Genomic DNA, 12,617 nt, shown 5'->3' on the forward strand with positions numbered 1-12,617 from the left:
TTTATTTATTTATCTTTTTAATTTTTATTATTTATTTTCCCTTTTTTTGCCCTTAATTTATTTTTTATTTTTATTATATTTATTTACTTATTGGATAGAGACAGCCAGAAATAGAGAGGGAAGGAGGAGATAGAGAGGGAGAGTGACAGAGAGACACCTGCAGCCCTGCTTCACCACTTCTCGGTGACAATGCAGACTGTCCCCACGGGGGAGCCACGGGAGGCCTGGTGACACACCAGGAGCAGCACCGGGTGACGTGACAGCAAAGGCAGGGCAGTGAGGGCCTGGGGAGGGCCTGCCAGAGGGGGCTGTGGCTACAGCAGGGGTCCTGGGTTCGATCCCCCGTCCTGTCCCTTTCTTAATAAATGGCAAAACAGGGCAACTATCTCAGTAGGGGCGGGGGCGGGTGGGAGGGCCGTGGGGCTGGCGACAGAGGGGTTTGCCTTGCCACTGCTGGCGGGGACACTGCTGTGCGTTTCTCTGTGTAGAACCTGCCTCAAGATTTTTAAATTTTTTTAAAAAAATATTTATTTTCCCTTTTGTTGCCCTTGTTTCTTATTGTTGCTGTAGTTATTATTGTTGTTGTTGTTGTCGTTGTTGGATAGGACAGAGAGAAATGGAGAGAGGAGGGGAAGACAGAGGGGGAGAGAAAGACAGACACCTGCAGACCTGCTTCACCGCCTGGGAAGCGACTCCCCTGCAGGTGGGGAGCCGGGGCCTCGAACCTGGGTCCTTGTGCATTGTGACCTGTGCGCTCAATCAGGTGCACCTCCACCCGGCCCCCATCCGGCTGGATTCTGGAATTCCGCCAGGCCTGGAGGATGACATTGGCGCCCTGTGACCTCTGATTCTCTGCAGCAAGTTTACTGTCCTGGCCTGATGAGTTAGGCGTCGGGTGCTACAGTCCTGAATGCCTGAGCAGGGTGGGACCTCGGCTCACCTGGGTACCTGCATTTGCCCGGGCCAAGGTCCAAGGCCAGCTTCGGGGACCTCCGGAAGGTCGCACCCCAGCTTCGGACGGACACATCTCGCAGGGCACAGGTGGTGGGCCGAGGCTGCCGCTCTGACAAGCCAGAGAGAAGCCCTGAGGGACGGGCCTGATGAAGCCGGCACTCCCCAGCCTGACGGGACAGCCAGAGCCTTCACTGTGTGTGGGGGTGGCTGGGAGGTGTGTTCCCAGCGTCAGCTCGCCGCAGGCCCCACACACCGGTGGCCGTGCCCGCCCACGGGTCCCTTCTCAGAATCCTGCTTGCCACCAGGGCAGAGGCACCCTGTGAACTTGGGGTAGGGGGTCCAGCCCACTTGGGGTGCTTCCTAACACCTGGCCCCCTTCTCTGAGCCCAGATCAAAGAAGGTTCTAGCACGGTCCCTGTGCAGATCTGCCCGGTGTGTTTGAGGGGCTCAGAGGCCTAGGTGCCCCAAGACTGCTATTTGGGTGGGGTGGACTTGGGGGCCCATGGCGGCAGGTCAGGCTGGGAACCCCACCTGGCTCCCGGGACTGGTGACAACACCCCGGGGGGCAGGGTTGTACGAGCGAGCGAGGAGACTTGCCTCAAACAAGGGCACTTCCAGTATCCCTTCCTGTGAGTGTCCAGCGGGCTGGTGTGTGCAGGGCTCACGTGACAGAGGCCAGAAGAGAGCCTCAGGCCAGCTAGGATTTGCCCTGGAGGGAAACCGAGGCTCCCCAAAGCAGAAACATCTGGCCCAAGCCTCTCTGGTGCCTGGAATCCGAGAGGCGGTCTTTTATTTATTTATTTTTAATATTTATTTGCTTATTTATTTTCCCTTTTGTTGCCCTTGTTTTTATTGTTGTAGTTATTATTGTTGTTGTCGTTGTTGTTGGATAGGACAGAGAGAAATGGAGAGAGGAGGGGAAGACAGAGGGGGAAAGACAGACACCTGCAGACCTGCTTCACCGCCTGTGAGACGACCCCCCCACCCCCCCGCAGGTGGGAAGCCGGGGGCTCGAACCGGGATCCTGACTCGGGTCCTTGTGCTTCGCCCGCTGTGCTACCACCCAACTCCTGAGGTGTCTTCTGTGTGACTCCTAGGACCCCCGTGCTTAGAGATGGGTGGGGGGAGGAAGTCTCTGGCTGGAGGGTCTTATGTTCTCTGCCAGAGCCGCCGCTTCCAGGCAGGCAACTGGGAGGACTTGACAGCCTGCCCTCCTGCCACCCCAGAAGGTGGCCAGACCATTTAAAAAGGGGTGACTCTGCTGATGGTGTCCAAAGCCAGCCCCCTTATTCAGTTCCCGGAGACCTGTCCCCTCCCCGGGCTCTCCGGGGGCTGGCCGTGCGTCTTGGCCCCTCAGCTGGACTCGTGTGGGCCCGGGGCTGCTGGGGGTCGAACCCAGGGCCGCTCACCACCGCGTCTTTTTTCCAGCGCACTCCTGGCCTGCCTTCTGCCTCCAGCCCTGCTCTCCCGGGGCTCCTGGGCTCAGTCCCAGCCCTCCCAGCACCTGGACTTCTTCTCACTTATCTGCAAGTCCACTCACTCACTTCCTCTCTCCTCAGGGGGAAGGAAGCAGCTTCTTGGGGAGGCCAGAGCCTTTCTGGCCTCTGGTCCAGTGTTGTAGCTGCTTTGTATGCATCTATTCAACAAGCACTTGAATGAATGAATGAATGAATGAATGAATGAATGAGTAATGGTGCATGAACTAGTGGGCCCTGTGCCCTTTAAGCTTCCCTGTCTGCCTCATCCCCCCCTTTAAAAAATAGATTATTTTAATGAGAGAGATACAGAGAAAAAGAAAGAGAGAGTGGGGGGCGGGAGGGAAGAAGGAAGGAAGGAAGGGTGAGCCCAGATCCCTGCTCAGCTCTGGCTGCTGGTGATGCTGAGGATGGAACCTGGGACCTCAGAGCCTCAGGCAAGAGAGGTCTTTGCAGAATTATTATTATTATTATCATTTCCCCAGAGCCCTGCTGAGCTCTGGCTGCTGGTGGTGCTAAGGATTGAACCTGGGACTTCAGAGCCTCAGGCAGGAGAGTCTTTTGCATTATTACTATTATTATTATTATTACTGTTTCCCCAGAGCACTGCTGAGCTCTGGCTGCTGGTGGTGCTGAGGATTGAACCTGGGACTTCAGAGCCTCAGGCAGGAGAGTCTTTTGCAGAACCCTGTGCTGTCTCCCCAGTCCCCCTTTTTGTAGATAAGAGACAGAGGGAGAGAGAGACAGAGAGACGGACGCACCCTTAGTGCGAGCCTGGCCCCCGGAGGCAAAGCGATGCCCTGTCCCAGCTCGTCCTGACCACTGGCATCCCCGGCCGTGGCTCCTGGGTGCTCTGCAGCTGCTCCGAGGCCTTGGGGAGTCGGTGCCGAGCAGCAGAACCGCCTGGGCTCAGGGCAGCGGGTCCCCAGCCCTCAGGTGACAGCACCCACTGTGCGCCCTCCCAGCTGGTGACAAGCCTCCTCCTCCTCCTCTTTCTCTTCCTGCTCTTCTTCCTGCTCTTCCTCCCCCACCTCCCTTTTCTCCTCTTCCTCCTGCTCCCTCTCTCTCCTCCTCTCTCCCTCCTCCTCACGGGCACCGGCTCCTTCTGCACCCGCCCTGTCAGAACATTCCTCAAAGGAAATCCTCTCTGAGGCACCAGTGTGGAGCGGGTCGGGACCGCCGAAGGTTTCCCAGCGCCAGGGTCCACCCCAGCACCCCGCCCTGGCTCCGGGGAAGTGGCCGAGGCCGGCTTGTGGTCTGTGGGAGCCGGTGACCGCAGGGCGGCCGTTGATGCTGGAGGGCAGCCAGCAGCCGGGCTCGGTGCCTCTGTTCAGAGCCGGGCAGTGAGGCCCCTGCTTGTGCAATCTGCCGTTTGCCCGTCTGCCGGTGGCAAACTCGACTCTGCTCGGGGGTGAGGGCAGAAAGTCACATTTTAAATGCTGGTTATATGAGACTTTCACGTGGGACAGAGAGAAAGCAGGGTCGGGCGGGAGCGCAGCGGGTTAAGCGCAGGTGGCGCAAAGCGCAAGGACCGGCATAAGGATCCAGGTTCGAACCCCGGCTCCCCACCTGCAGGGGAGTCGCTTCACAGGCGGTGAAGCAGGTCTGCAGGTGTCTGTCTTTCTCTCCCCCTCTCTGTCTTCCCCTCCTCTCTCCGTTTCTCTCTGTCCTATCCAACAACGACAACAATAACAACAATAACTACAGCAATGAAAAAAAAAGGGCAACAAAAAGGAATAAATAAATAAAATAAATATAAAAAAAGAGAGAAAGCAAGAGAGAGAGACAGGAAGGGAGAAAGAGGAGGCAAGAAATCAGAGCTTCTCTCTGGCACAAGCAGTGCAGGGGTGGAGCCAGGCACCACAGGCAGAAGTCTGAGTCTGTCCACTGAGCTGTTTCCCCTCCCACAGTACAAGTGGGATTAAAGGAATGGATGAGACCGAGAATTCTACAGGAGAGGGAGAGCAGAGTGCCATACCAGTACTTGCACCTCCAGGGACTGAACCCAGGACCTCAGCCGGGCAAGTCCCACATTCCATTCGTTGAGCTATTTCCCAAGCCACAGAAAGTGGACATTTTTTTTCCTTTTTTTGCCTCCAGGGTTACCACTGGGGCTTGGGGCCGGGCTCCATGAATCTACTGTTCCTGGAGGCTATTTTTTCCCTTTTGTTGCCCTTGTTGTTTTATCTGTTTTATCGTTATTATGGTTATTATTGTTGCTATTGATGTCGTTGGATAGGACAGAGAAAAATGGAGAGAGGAGGGGAAGACAGAGAAGGGGAGAGAAAGACAGACACCTGCAGACCTGCTTCACCGCCTGTGAAGCGACTCCCCCACAGGTGGGGAGCCGGGGGATGGAACCGGGATCCTTACACCGGTCCTTGTGCTTTGTGCCAGGTGCGCTTAACCCGCTGTGCTACCGCCCGGCCCCATAGGAAGCGGACTTTTAAAAACCTCTCTCTCACATGGTGTCTCTCGTACCCACTTCCTTCTGGGTCCAGCTGGGAAGTGGCGCCGGGGGCAGAGCAGACGTGGTGGTGTGTGTGTGTGATTCTAAGCCCCATCCCTGGCATTGCATGTGCCAGAGTGATGCAATCTCTCTCTCTCTCTCTCTCTCTCTCTATCTCTATCTCTATCTCTCTCTCAAACATCTTATTTACTTATTAATGAGAAAGATAGGAGAAGAAGAGAGAGAGCCAGACATCACTCTGGCACTTGTGCTGCCGGAGATGGAACTCAGGACCGTGTGCTTGAAAGTCCAGCACCTTATCCACTGCACCACCTCCCAGACCACCGGAGTGATATTCTCTCTCTCTCCTGGCCTGCTGGTGAGGCTGGCAGGTGCCCCAAGCCTCTGCTTGCAGATGTCCTCCGGGCAGGAGGGGTGGCAGGGCTAAATTTGTCCCCACAGGAAGCTGTGGTTAGTCACACTCTCAGCCACGGCCTCCCCTGCGCTGGGATCCCAGCCTCTCCTCCCGGAACCTCTCGGCCTTCCTGCTGACCACTGGTGGTGGTGCTGGGGGGACAGGCCCCTCGGTGACAGCAGGCTGGCGGGTGACGGGCACCCTGGCGACTTTAGAGTCGCCCTCCCGCTGGAGAGAGAAGCTGTGCACTTTAAAACGCATTTCTTGAAAATACCAGTTCTGTGAGTTATTATTATTATTACTTACTGCACTGGGTGTGTGTGAACTGTGTTGCAAACTACCCCCGGCTCCCCAACTTGGAGCCCAGGCCTGGAGCTGCACTCAACCCCGCAGGCCAGGACTCTCATTGGGTTTATTTCTGCCTCTGGTATTTTTCAGAGCGAGAGAACAGCACCGAAGCCTCCTTCAGTGCAGTGGGGGCCGGGCTCAAACCCAGGTCACGCACAGGGCAGAGCAGCGTGCTACCCACTGAGCTATGTGGCCAGCGTGACGTTTTAAAAATCCTTTGTGGTTGTGTGTGATGCTGAGGCCTGAGGCCAGACCCTCGCACGACAAGGCACATGTCTGCTACTGAAGCATTTCCCCTTCCCTGGCCACTTAAAAAAAATTATTTACTTATTTATTCCCTTTTGTTGCCTTGTTTTCTTGTTGTGGTTATTGATGTCGTCATTGTTGGACAGGACAGAGAGAAATGGAGAGAGGAGGGGAAGACAGAGAGGGGGAGAGAAAGACAGACACCTGCAGACCTGCTTCGCCACCTGTGCAGCGACGCCCCTGCAGGTGGGGAGCCGGGGGCTGGTCCTTGCGCTTTGCTTAACCTTGTAGCTTAACCCGCTGCGCTACCACCCGACTCCCTACTTTTTTTTTTTTCAGTAGGAAAGACATGTATTTATTTCTGTGTTTACTTCTTGCAGCCCAGCTCTGCAGTAGGGAGAAGCAGGGATTGGCCTGGGTCCTCTGGCCCTGGGAAAGGGCAGCAGTGACTATTCCAGAAGCGGCCCCAAGGAACACGGGCCGGGAGCCAGGCACCTTCCCGAACAGGTCCTGAGCGCCGGGCCAGAGGTCGGCCCTAGATGTCTTTCCCACCAAGGGCTGATTTCTGTCTTTCAAGGTCTCTGTCGCAACGACCCTGTTTTGCCCTGGTGCCTGCAGACGTCGGGCTGTGCTGTAGACGGCGGCCTGGGGCCCGGTGTGGTCAGAGGAGCCGCTGTCCCCCCAGACTCCAGTGCCAGACCCTGACATGGGGCTCTTTGGGGGCGTTCTCACCTGTTGAGCGGTGTGAGTGCCCTTCTGACTTCCCCTGCCGGGGCTGAGCAGTGCTCAGGTAAAAGGGAAGCGAAGGAAGGAAGGAAGGAAGGGAGGGAGGGAGGGAGGGAGGGAAAGAAAGAGAGAGAGAGAGAGAGAGAAAGAAAGGGCACAGAAACCGCTAATTTTGGCTTTAGGGAGAACCCCCATTAGAAGCCTCTCCTGCCACAGAAGGCGGCCGAGAACATTCCAGCAAGTGGCTGCTGTCAGCATTTCTGTCCTCAGACCTGCATTTTGAGGCACGTCTCCATCTTGCATTGGCCAATGAGTGTCAGTTTTAAAAAAAATATCTTATATTGTGGTCCGGGAGGTGGCGCAGTGGATAAAGCACTGGACTCTCAAGCATGAGGTCCTGAGTTCAATCCCCAGCAGCACAGGTACCAGAGTGATGTCTGGTTCTTTCTCTCTCTGCCTATCTTTCTCATAAATAAATAAATTCTTTTCTTAATTTTTTTTCTTTTTCTTTTATTTATTTACTGAATAGTGACAGAGGGGGGGCTCAGGGGAAGGGGGTTCAGGGGAGTCTGGATTCATGGGAATCAGGGGTCCCCTGGCGGCCTCCAGAGACCAGGTGGGACTCAGACTGAACAGCCTGCTGGGTTGCTGCTGCGTGCGACCTCGCAGCTCACTTCACCTCTCTGCACGCTGGTCTGTCTCAGAACAAGAAGATCAGCATTTGTACTGAACATAGTGTGCGTTTGACACCCGGCCTCCCAGTGTTAGTGTCCCCAACCTCTACTCTTTGAGAAATCCCAGAGGGCTTCCTGCAGGTGGTGGTGGAGAGCTGATGGGAGAATTTCATCAAGTGAAGGAAGATACAGGCCAAGGGGAAGAGTCAGGGTGTGAACAGGGAGCCCCACCCCAATGGGAATTCCCGCTGCAGGGGGAGGAGGTGGTGAGGAGGGTGGCTTAGGCTGCAGGGAGCTGGGGAAGGGTGCCCGCTGGCTCACTCAGTGTGGACTTCCATAGGTGTAGACCAGGGTACCCTCAGTGTGGACTTCCATAGGTGTAGGTAGACCAGGTTACCCTCGATGCTTTAACTCAGAAATTCCTTTGACCTTGAACCTTGAAGGCACCTATTCTATTCAATAGAGATTTTGCAAGACTGGAGGACTTCCTGGGGGAAGAGTCAGAGCGTCCTTACGCCTCAGGCCCGGCTTTGGCTCTGCAGAGTCGGGGTCTCCCCGGGGCCTGTCCCTCTGAGGTCCAGGCTGCTCTGGGGCCTTTCTGGAGCCCAGTCAGCAAGCAGGGGCAAGGCCTCCTCAGCCGGCTTTCCTGCCTGTCCTGTTGGGGTGAGGACAGAGGACGAGGTCGGCCGGCCCCGCGGGTGTGGCCCGTGCAGCCTTTCGCACCGAGGGCCTCCCACGCCCCAGGCTGGGTGCCAAGGCCACCCGCCCCCACGCTGCCAGCAGGGAAGCTGGGCCAGAGGGTGTGGGGTGGCCTGGGCCTTCGAAACGAAACTTGGGTGTAGAGAAGACACAAAGCCACAAGCTACTTCCTTGGCTTGAGGGAGCTGGAGTTTCAGGCTCGCCAGCCCCGGCGTCCCTCCGTGCTCTGCCCTGCGTCCTCTCCGTCTCTACCCGTGGGGCCAGGCCGGGCTCCATCAGCCGGGCACCATCAGCAGGACTCCCAGCAGCCGGCCGCGCTCACTGTCCCGGGGCTGTTGGTCTCACTCGGCAGCTGCCGCTGGGAGTGGCGCCGGGACCCGCTCCAGGGAGCCTTGCCACCCGTGGTCCGCGGTCTGGGGCACGTGGCACATGGCTGCCACATCGCCCCGTGTCACTGGTCACCACCTTGCTGTTGTCGGTGACCCAGAATATTCCTTGCTGCAGCTCCTACTAATTCTCCTCGGCCATTTTCTGTTGGTTAAGTCCACCCCCCTCCTTCTTCTTCCTCCTCCTCTTATTCCTCCTCTTCCTCCTCCTCCTCTTTTTTTAATTTCTTTATTATTTATTCCCTTTTGTTGCCCTTGTTGTTTTATTGTTGTGGTTATTGATGTCGTCATTGTTGGATAGGACAGAGAGAAATGGAGAGAGGAGGGGAAGACAGAGAGGGGGAGAGAAAGACAGACACCTGCAGACCTGCTTCACCGCCTGGGACTTCCCTGCAGGTGGGGAGCCGGGGGCTGGAACCAGGATCCTGACGCCAGTTCCTGCGGCTTTGCGTCACCTTTGTTAACCTGCTGCGCTACCGCCCGACTCCCTCCTCCTCTTCCTCCTCCTCCTCCTCCTCTTCATCCTCTTCCTCTTCCTCCTCCTTTTCCTCCTCCTTCTCCTCCCCCCCTTCATTGCTGGGGGTCTTGTGCATGAGCTCCAGGTCGACATTTTCAGAGAGCGAGAGAACCACACTGGCCTCTCACGTGTGGTGCCAATATGCCACCTGGGCCTTGTGTGGCAAGACCTGCCCTCTGCCAAGTGAGCGGCCTCCCCGGCCCCGTTACGTCATGGCTTTTCTCTTGTTTCTCAGCAGAGAGCAGAGCTGTGGCGCCTGCAGGCTTGTTACTGAGTTCAAGCACCGAGGGGCGAGGTGGCCCCACAGGGAGCAGGGACGTGCACGCTTGAGTGTTCAGGTCCTGTCGTTGGCACCAACTCTGCCAGAGCTGGGCTGGGCTCTGGTTCTCCTCCCCCTACCCCACCCTCTCTCTCTCTTATAAATATTTTGTTTATTTATTTTAATGAGATACAGAGAGAAGGGAAAGATACCAGAGCACTGTGCAGCTCTGGCTCCTGGTGCTGGGGACTGAGCCTGGGACCTTGGAGCCTCAAGCAGAAGAGTCCCTCTGCAGAAGCATGGTGCTGTCTCCCCAGCCCCCCTTCCCTCTCTCTCACACTCACTCTCTCTTTTTTATTTGCAAGTACATTTTATTTATTTTATGAGACAGAGACCATTCTTCCTCTTCTCTTTACCTGGGCACTAGCACTGTGGCTTGTGCTGGTGCAGGGGATTGAACTTGGGACTTTAGAGCCTCGGTTATGAACATCCTTTTGCATAACCACAAGCTGTCTCCCTTAACCCCCACCCAGTTTTTTTGAATAAACAAATATTTCAATAAAGAGCCTTCTGAGGCTTCTCGTTTGCACAGTGCAGCTTCCCCCTTCAGCCTGTGTCCCTCTTTGCTTGCTTGACCTTTACCCACCAGTCTTGTATCACCTCCTACAGGCAGTCCTCCTGGGGACCAACTGAGCCCCCACGTGCCTATTGGGCCTTGCAACCTGGGTAGGGCAGCTGAGTCTGCCAGGCTCCTCCTCCTCACCCTTCTTCAGGGGCCAGGAGATAGCTCACCGGGCAGAGCGCATGCCTTGCTCGGGGCCCATCACCCCCCCCCCCCCCCCGTGCTGTAGAGAAACTTACTTAAAGTCTCTGGCCCACAGAGACACCCTGGAGGGCAGTCGTGTGGACTCTGCAGTGCAGACAGTGGAGAAGAGCCCTGCTGAGGTGCCGGGCTGCGAGGGGCCACGCGTGTCCGGGACACTGGCCAACCACAGTGCCCGTCTCCCCGGAGGGAAGCGGGCGCTCTGGGCCGCGAGGTGCCAGGCAGACAGGCTGGGGCCGTGCTGCGTGTCCCGGGCCAGCGATGAAAGATCGGCCATTGAATGGGGGCCGCACCCACGTGCGGGAAGGAGGGTGGGGTCCCCGCGGGCACACCTGTGGGCAGGTGCAGAGAGGAGCCCGGGAGGCCTGGGGGCTCATGCCCGGCAGTGGTGTGGGGTGGGAAGTGCTGCTGTGACTCAGAGGACCCCCTCCCCCCGCCCTGACTCACTTCCTCTTTGTGCTGGGGGCACCAGCCAGGGAGTCGTCCCTCCTGGCCTGCGAGGTATGTAGTCCCCTGCCACTCTGCTGGAGGGCGGTGGGTGCTGTCCCCAGCCTGGGTGTGGGGGTCAGGCTCGGGGTGACCTAGGGCCCCATCCCCGAGGGACGTCACAGCCCGGCCAGGTGGGGACAGGCTCTGTGGCAGGGCTGATGCTCCAGACTCCGCCTGTCCCGGGTTCGAATCCCAGCTCTACCTCCCAGGGCGAAGCCTGACCAGCCCTCCGGCCTCTCTAATGTCCGGTGACGTCTCCTTGCAGGGCCCTGACTTCCCTTATCTCTCTTTGCAGCGGACACCATGGCCACAATTCTTCGAGTGACTGTGAAGACCAAGTGAGCCATGGGTGGCTGCAGCGGGGATCGCGTGGCCGGCGCCTGAGCCCCGCTCCGTGAGTGGAAGGTAACGTCTCCATGGTTCACTCAGCTACTCACGGCGTCTTTGAACCCGCTTGTTAGGGCGACAACGTGGGCTTGAAGGCTGTGCGTTTTTATAATATGTTCATTTACTGTTGGCTCGAGACAGAGAGAAATTGAGAGGGGAAGGGGAGATAGGGAGGGAGAGAGACAGAGACGCCTGCAGCCCTACCTGTGAAGCTTCCTCCTGGCAGGTAGAGACCGGGGGCTTGAACTCAGGCCCTTTTCATGGGAACATGTCTGTTTTACCCGCCCCAGGGTGTGTGTTTAAAGGGCAGGTTTTCACACCTCCTGCTGATGTGTTTCCACACCGTGTTCAAACCAGTGTCCCTGCACCAAGGTCTGTCAGCTCTCCCTCTGTAGCCTCCCCTCCGTGCCCTGCACCAAGGTCTGTCGGCCCTCCCTCTGTAGCCTCCCCTCCGTGGTGACCTCAGCTCTGTGACCAGCATCCCACCCTTTGTTCTCACTGGCTCTGTGTGAGCGAGACCGCCCACTACATGTCTTTCTGAGTCATTTTCCCATCTTGTGAGGACCTGGGTTTGATTCCCATGCCAGAGCGCTGCTCTGCTGTCTCCCTGTCTTTCTCTTTGCCTCTCTCATTCTCTCTCTCAAAGTAAGCGCACACACACATTTTAAAATGTATTTTATTGTATTTATTTTAATGAAAGAGCGAGAAAGAGTTAAACCAGAGATCTACTGAGCTCTGACTGCTGGTGGTGCTGGGGATTGAACCCGGGACCTCAGAGCCTCAGGCAGGAGAGTCTTTCCAGAACCATTGTGCTGTCTCCCCAGCCTATGTGTGTATATGTGTGTGTTGATTTTTTTAAATTATCTTTATTTATTGGACAGAGACAGCCAGATTGAGATGGAAGGGGGTGATAGAGAGAGACAGAGAGACACCTGCAGCCCTGCTTCACCATTTGCAAAGCTTTCCCCCTGCAGGTGGGGAGAGGGGGCTCAAAGCCAGATCCTTGCATGTTGTAACATATGTGCTCAACCAGGTGTGCCACCACCAGCCCCCCTATTTTTTTAAGTGTTAAAATATTTTCTTTTTTTCCCCATTTGTTGCACTTGTTGTTTTATCATTGTTATGCTTATTATTGTCATTGATTATTATATGATGTCGTTGTTGTTGGGTAGGACAGAGAGAAATGGAGAGAGGAGGGGGAAGACAGAGAGGAGGAGAGATAGACAGACACCTGCAGACCTGCTTCACCGCCTGTGAAGTGACTCCCCTGCAGGTGGGGAGCCGGGGGCTCGAACCCAGCTCCTTATGCTGGTCCTTGTGCTTCACGCCATGTGCGCTTAACCCACTGAGCTACCACCGGACTCCCAGAATATTTTCTTTTTAAAAAGAGCAGTGCCGACCAGTGCCATTCTCTGGAGAAGGGACGGGAGCAGAGAGTGACTGGCGTTTCCTGACAATGTCCTTTCTGGCCACGGGAGCCGGGACTGACGGCCTCCGGAGAAGCGTCTGGAAGGCAGCAGCCTGTCCGACCCGGGACCCTCACAGCCTGAGACAGAGCAGACTTTCTTCTCTAACCCTCTCGAACCCAGGCACAGAATACGGGTTGTGGCACGCTGCAGCCTGTGTGGCTTTGATGCTGTCCCGTGACGCCCCACCCTTGGTGGCCTTGACAGAGGGACACAGGCCTGCCCTTGTCCCCGGCTGCTGGTTCAGCCTCTTTGGGGAGGTTCCTGGGATTGACTGGGGCAGTGGGAGTCCCTGTCCCCATCT

General features: G+C 56.5%; 1 protein-coding gene across 1 annotated transcript in view; it reads left to right on the forward strand.

The window, feature by feature from the left end:
• Positions 1–10,024: 10,024 nt before the first annotated feature.
• SYNE3 (spectrin repeat containing nuclear envelope family member 3) overlaps positions 10,025–12,617 on the forward strand; it is a 28,593-nt gene continuing 26,000 nt past the window's right edge. The window contains exons 1-2 of the mRNA XM_060180988.1: positions 10,025–10,142; positions 10,756–10,865. The gene's annotated coding sequence lies outside the window, so the exon portion shown is untranslated. The remainder of the gene's footprint in view (positions 10,143–10,755; positions 10,866–12,617) is intronic.

Source organism: Erinaceus europaeus, chromosome 22 (genome assembly GCF_950295315.1).
Source record: "Erinaceus europaeus chromosome 22, mEriEur2.1, whole genome shotgun sequence".
Taxonomy (NCBI): Eukaryota; Metazoa; Chordata; class Mammalia; order Eulipotyphla; family Erinaceidae; genus Erinaceus; species Erinaceus europaeus.